Here is a 6,040-nt window from a genome sequence, read left to right on the forward strand (position 1 = left end):
AGACCAGGATAGACCAGGATAGACCAGGAGACCAGGATAGACCAGGTGTTGTGAGCTTCCTGGTCCATGGAACAAGAAAGCAAGAGCCTTGCTGAAGGACTAGGGTGCCTCCTAGGCACTTAATTGAGGGCTAGGATAGGTTCGCTAACTCACAGAGCTAGAGCTTTTGGGCTAAGGTTTACTAGCAGGGTGGTCATTAATGTGTTGTTGTTAAGCGCCATTGAGCTTTTTAACTCCTGCCCTAGCAAGGCAGACACCAATGAGCCACATGACTGAGAGGCTGAGAAGCAGACAGAGGTATTCGTGTGGGCATAGCTGACAAGGGGTTGCCCTGACCACAGAACCGTATTCCAAGGGTTTCCGATCCTTAAATGTAACCTGTTAACTCCCCTGACAATCCCATATGTGTGCACATTGTCTGTGAGGTCTGTGGGCTGTAAGAAATGAGCACCAAATCATCACACCCCCAACACAGTATTCTTTACTCAGCTGGGTTCAAGAATTCATTTCAGGGATTATCCAGAACTCAGACAATATACTCATACTTAGGGGGCCTATCAGGAGAGTTAACAGATTAAATTCGAGGCCCCAAATATTCAGGGCACAGTTCTTTAGACAGGACAGCCTGTCTCTTTTTCTGTGCTCACAGCCAGACCTCTCTGACCCTTGACCCGTTGGCCTGGCCTCTGTACTGTTCAGCAGTGCTACAAAGTTCATTTAGGGCTGCTGAGAAATGCACACAGAACACACTACTCCATCGTAGGCCTCAGCCTGAAGGTACTCAGCTCTACCTCCATGTATCAGCAAACCTAGCTTCCCCAATTAAGTACCTGGAGGCACCCCACTCTGCAAGGAAGTCTCCTGCCCAAAGTCACTCAGCTTTACTTCCTCTGTGGGCTGTGAAGCCCACCACTCCGTAACATGCTCTTCTGCCCCTCCTCTATTACCACAGATTTCTGTCCCTGGGTCTAGGAATTTCAACGCATGGGAATCGCAGGTTCCAAAGGACATGATCCATTTCTGACTCTTCTTTGATGGTAATGAATCCCCCAACCCTGCTTCTAAAATGACTAATTTTATAGGCATTGTAAATCCAAATTTTCACAATCTCAATCATCCCTGTTAACAACCACTCACAACTGAATCATATACTCCTACCTGCAACTTCTCCCCTTTTTTCTTACCCAGTCCATCAGGGCAAAAACTCACAGCCACTACCAGAGTAGCTACCAGAGCTCCTTATTGATCATGATTTGCTTGGTAAAGTTGTGAGGGTTTTTCTTTTCTAGCATAGTGGTTATGAGTCAGGCTGCTAACCTCAAGGTCAGCTATTCGAAAGACTACCAGCTGCTCTGCAGGAGAAAGATGAGGCTTTCTACTCCCGTCAAGATTTACAGCCTCGGAAAACCTGTACAGGGTCGCTATGAGTCGGAACCGACTTCACAGCACATAACAACAGCCATGTTTAGGTGGAGACTTTGATCGTCATCAGTAAGTACGTGAAGTCCTTTTTGCTTTCAGTTAGCAAGATTGTGTAATCTGCATATCACAGGCTGTTAATGAGTCTTCCTTCATTCTAGATGCTGCCTTCTTCATATAATCTCATTTCTCGGATTATTTATTCGGCATACAGTTTGAATAAATATGGTGAATGGATACAACCCTGACTGTATGATTTAAAAATATCCCTTCCATGTTTTTAAACCACACAGTATCCTCTTGTACTGTTCTGGTCTGGTCTACACAGAACAATGAAAGGTTCTGTAATTCACATTCTTCACAACGTTATCCATAATGTGTTGATTCACCAGTTGAATTCTTTACATGATCAATGCAACACAAGTAAACATATTTCTGATGGTCTCTGCTTTCAACCAAGATACAACTTGCATTTCTGGAAGTTTCCAATCAATGTGTTGCTGTAATCTTTTTGAAATTATCTTCAGCAAGATTTTACTTGCATGTGATTGTAATAGTATTGCTTGATGATCCACATTCTGTTGGGTGAACTCTGGAATGGGTGAAGACCAGTGATCACCTCCAGCACTGCATCGGTGTATTGAAACATTTCAATTATTGTTGTTGTTGTTAGATGCCATTAAGTTGGTTCTGACTCATAGTGAATAGCAGAACAAAACACTGCCTGGTCCTGTGCCATCCTTACAACTGTCATGTGTAAGCACATTGTTGTTGCCATTGTGTCGATCCATCTTTTTTGAGGTCTTCCTCTTTTGCACTGAACCTCCACATCTCCAGGAATGATGTCTTTCTCCAATTACGGATCCCTCCTAACAACATATCTAAAGAATGAGAGATAAGCGTTCAACATTCTCACTTCTAAGAAACATTCTGGCTGTACGTCTTCAATAGCAGAAAACAACCAGAAATTAACATACATGACAACACCTCCCAGAACTAATACAGATATAGAAGTATTTAAAACAAACCTACATTTTAAGACATCAATTTATATTTATTTAAGACATCAATTTATAATGAAATCAATCACAAAGTCATAAGAAGGTATAGTATAGATACAGAACTTCCAAATGGTGAGGAAGTAAAGTAGATTCCAAGACACCTTAGCATTTCTATGCCGGAGAGCAAATTCCAGAGTCTCTTCTTTTGACATCCATTTTGGCCTTATCTTTCTTTACTGTCTTTTTTTAACGGCCTTTTGCTTTCTTCCTGTATGATATTCTTAATGTCATGCCACAGCTCTTCTGGTCTTGGGTCATTAGCATCTAGTCTATCAAATCTGTTCTTGAGATGGGCCTTAATTCAGGTGGGATATATTCAAGGTCATATTTTGACTTTCGTGGACTTGTTTTAATTTTCTTCAGCCTCAGCCTGAATTTGCATATGAGCAAGTGATGTTCTGTCCCACAGTTGGCCCCTGACCTTGTTTTGGCTAATAATATGTAATCATTTTGATTCTTGTATTTCATCCAGTGAGGTCCATTTGTATTGTCATCTTTCATGTTGTTTAAATAAGGTATTTTCAATGAATAAGTCATTGTTCTTGGAAAATTCTAACATTTGATCTCTCACATCATTTTTATCATGAAAACCATATTTTCCAACTACTGATCCATCCTCTTTGTTTCCAATCTTCACATTCCAATCACCAGTAATTATCAATACCTCTTGATTACATGTTTGATCAATTTCAGGCTGAAGAAGTTGGCAGAATTCTTCAATTTCATCATCACTGGCATTAGTGGTTGGTACGTAAATTTGAATAATAGTGGTATTAACTTGTCTTCCTGTAAGCATATGAATACTATCCTCTCATAAACACCATTGTATTTCAAGATAGATTTTGATATGTTCTTTTGACAAGAAATACAATGCCATTCCTATTCAATTTGTCATTCCCGGCATAGTAAACCATATGATTGTCTGATTCAAAATGACCAATACCAGTCCATTTCAGCTCACCAATACCTCTAGGATATCAATGTTTATGTGTTCCATTTCATTTTGACCACTTCCAATTTCCCTAGATTCATGTTTCATACAGTCCATGCTCTGATTACTAATGGATATTTACAGCTGTTTCTCCTGATTTTGAGTTGTGCCCAATCAGCAAATGAAGGTCCTGAAAGCGTTACTCCGTTATTGTCATCACCATCAAGTCTACCTTGAGGAAGTAGCTCTTCCCCAGTTGCATTTTGAGTGCCTTCCATACTGAAGGGCAGCACTATATCTGACCATGTTCCACTGCTATTCGTAAGGTTTTCAGTAGCCAAACATTCAGAAGTAGTTCGCCTTTCCTTCTTCCTAGCCTTAGCCTGGAAGCTCAGCTGAAGCTGGTCCACCATGAGTGAGCCTGCTGGTATTTAAAATAACAGTAGCCTAGCTTTTAGCATCACAGCAACACGCAATGAACCTCAGTACAACAAAATGACAAGTCTTGCCGGTACATTTTTGTTGTTGTTGTTAGTATTATTTCATTGAGATTTTGGTGAAATTTTACTCAGCAAATTAGGTTTCCATTTAACAATTTCTACATAACTCTGTGACATTGTTAGATTTATCACAGCGTGTTAATAGATTCATTATTTTGGTTCTAGTTGTTCCATTTCCAATAATGTAGGTTCCCTGCTTCACCCTTACTTTCTCTGCCTTAGAGTAAATGTTGACCATTTGATCTCATATATAGTTTTTTAAGGAGTCCTGGTGTGGCGCTGTGGGCTAATGCATCATACTGCAAAGTCGTTTGAACTGCAAGGTCGGTGGTTCAAGCTCACCAGTTGCTCCTACAGGGTCGCTATGGGTTGGAATCGACTCAACGGCACTTAACAACAACAACAACAACATAGTTTTTTTAAAGAGGCACAGGACTGATGGGTGTTATTGTTGATTTAAGGCTCAATCTGATATTTGGCTGCAGGGTAACCTTGTGGAGTCGTTTTGGTCCAAAGTTTAAAAGATATCTCTGAATGATCATTTGTGGGATGGAGGCATGGTTCCTGTACTCCTAACTGGCCTAGTAAATCTGGACTTTTAAAGAATTTGATTTCTCTTTGCCAGTAGACTTTCAAAATAGAACAAGGTCCATGCCTACATAAACATATGCTGCATAGTTGTAGTCCTGAAAGTTGTTTCTGACTATATTTGCAAGAATGATAAAGTCCCCACATGCATTCCTTGTGTGGAATGAATCGTTGTTTAAAGGACAGTAGTTGGTTGCTGCCACTACTCACCTGTCACTTTGTCTTACTGTGCTGGCTTGTGTGTTGCTGTCATGCATACAGGCTATGCCCCCCGTATTTTAAATACCTGCAGGGTCACCCATGGTGGATAGGTTTCAGATGAGCTTCCAAACTAAGACAGACAAGGAAGAAGAAAAGGCCAACTACTTCTGAATGTAGCAAAAACACTGAAAACTTTAAGAATAGCAGTGAAACACTGTCAGATATAGTAGCAGAAGATGAAAATATTATGAAGAGTAACTGAACATTCATTGTCAGATATGGTGCCTGAAGATAAGCTCATCAGGTAGGAAGGGATTCAAATACCACTGGGGGAGGTGGGGCTTGATGGCGGTTAGGGTGGAGGTGTAATGAAGTTCACCGTCAGCCATACCACAGAATACCAGGCAAAGCATATCCAGGGCAGAGCTCCAAAACTCAGAACCACAGAGATAGGAATATTTTGAATGTTTGAAGGCTTATAGCTAGTGGAACTTGAAGGTGAAGTAAAAAATCGTGTACTTTTGAATCTGCCAGGCTCGGAGGCCCGGAGCCGACATCTTGGGCGAGACCAAACAGCAAGATCACAGAAACACCATGGAAAAACGCAGCAGGAACCTTGGAACTAAAGGTGGACAATACACTTTGTCGGTTTTGCTTTGGTCTGATTTTCTTTTTTTTTTGGTATCTGATCATTGGTGCCCCCACTGTTTGCCCATCTCCATTCTGGTGACCACCCTCACCACTGGTAGGTCCTTCTGTCACACATGAGCACAGATACTCAGCCCAAGAGCAGGCCCTAAACGTTTTGTTGTTGTTGTTGTTGTTTTAATACAGGAAAGGGCAGGACAGGGCTGTAGAGAGGGAAAGAGAGTTTAAAAACAAAACAAGCTGAAAATTAAATTAAAGCCTGAGGTATAGCATAACAACCAACACTGGCATCTTGAAATCTCTCAGGCAGCGTTGAAAGCAAGAAGCTAAAGAGAGAACATTAAAGTCACACTCATATTAGGCTATAGATTTTTTCTTCTTCTTCTCTCCCTCCTCTCCCTTTTCTATGATTATAGACTGCAGTATTCAGTCTAGTTTTTGTTGTTGTTTTGTGGGGGTTTTTTGTTTTTTGTTTGCTGGTGCTGTTTTGCTGTTTTATGTTCCCCCTTCTACCTTTGGGGAACTCTTTCTCTCCCTATATTACACAAGAAGAGCCAGCAACTGCTGCCATATAGCCAAGCTACAATCACACTCTATAAAACACCAAAACCCAGGCAAGAACCAATACCAACTGCCATATACCAGGGAAACAGACACCTGTGAAAGTTACTCTGAGTTAAGCAATGGTGGTT

The 6,040-nt window shown here is 41.0% G+C and overlaps 1 pseudogene across 1 annotated transcript in view; it reads right to left on the minus strand.

The window, feature by feature from the left end:
• Positions 1-4,972: 4,972 nt before the first annotated feature.
• Positions 4,973-6,040, minus strand: part of LOC102831014 — a 4,184-nt pseudogene continuing 3,116 nt past the window's right edge. Inside the window, exon 2 of the transcript XR_438672.1 lies at positions 4,973-5,026. The product of XR_438672.1 is annotated as a tropomodulin-2-like (transcript). The remainder of the gene's footprint in view (positions 5,027-6,040) is intronic.

Source organism: Chrysochloris asiatica, unplaced genomic scaffold (assembly GCF_000296735.1).
Source record: "Chrysochloris asiatica unplaced genomic scaffold, ChrAsi1.0 scaffold00005, whole genome shotgun sequence".
NCBI lineage: Eukaryota > Metazoa > Chordata > Mammalia > Afrosoricida > Chrysochloridae > Chrysochloris > Chrysochloris asiatica.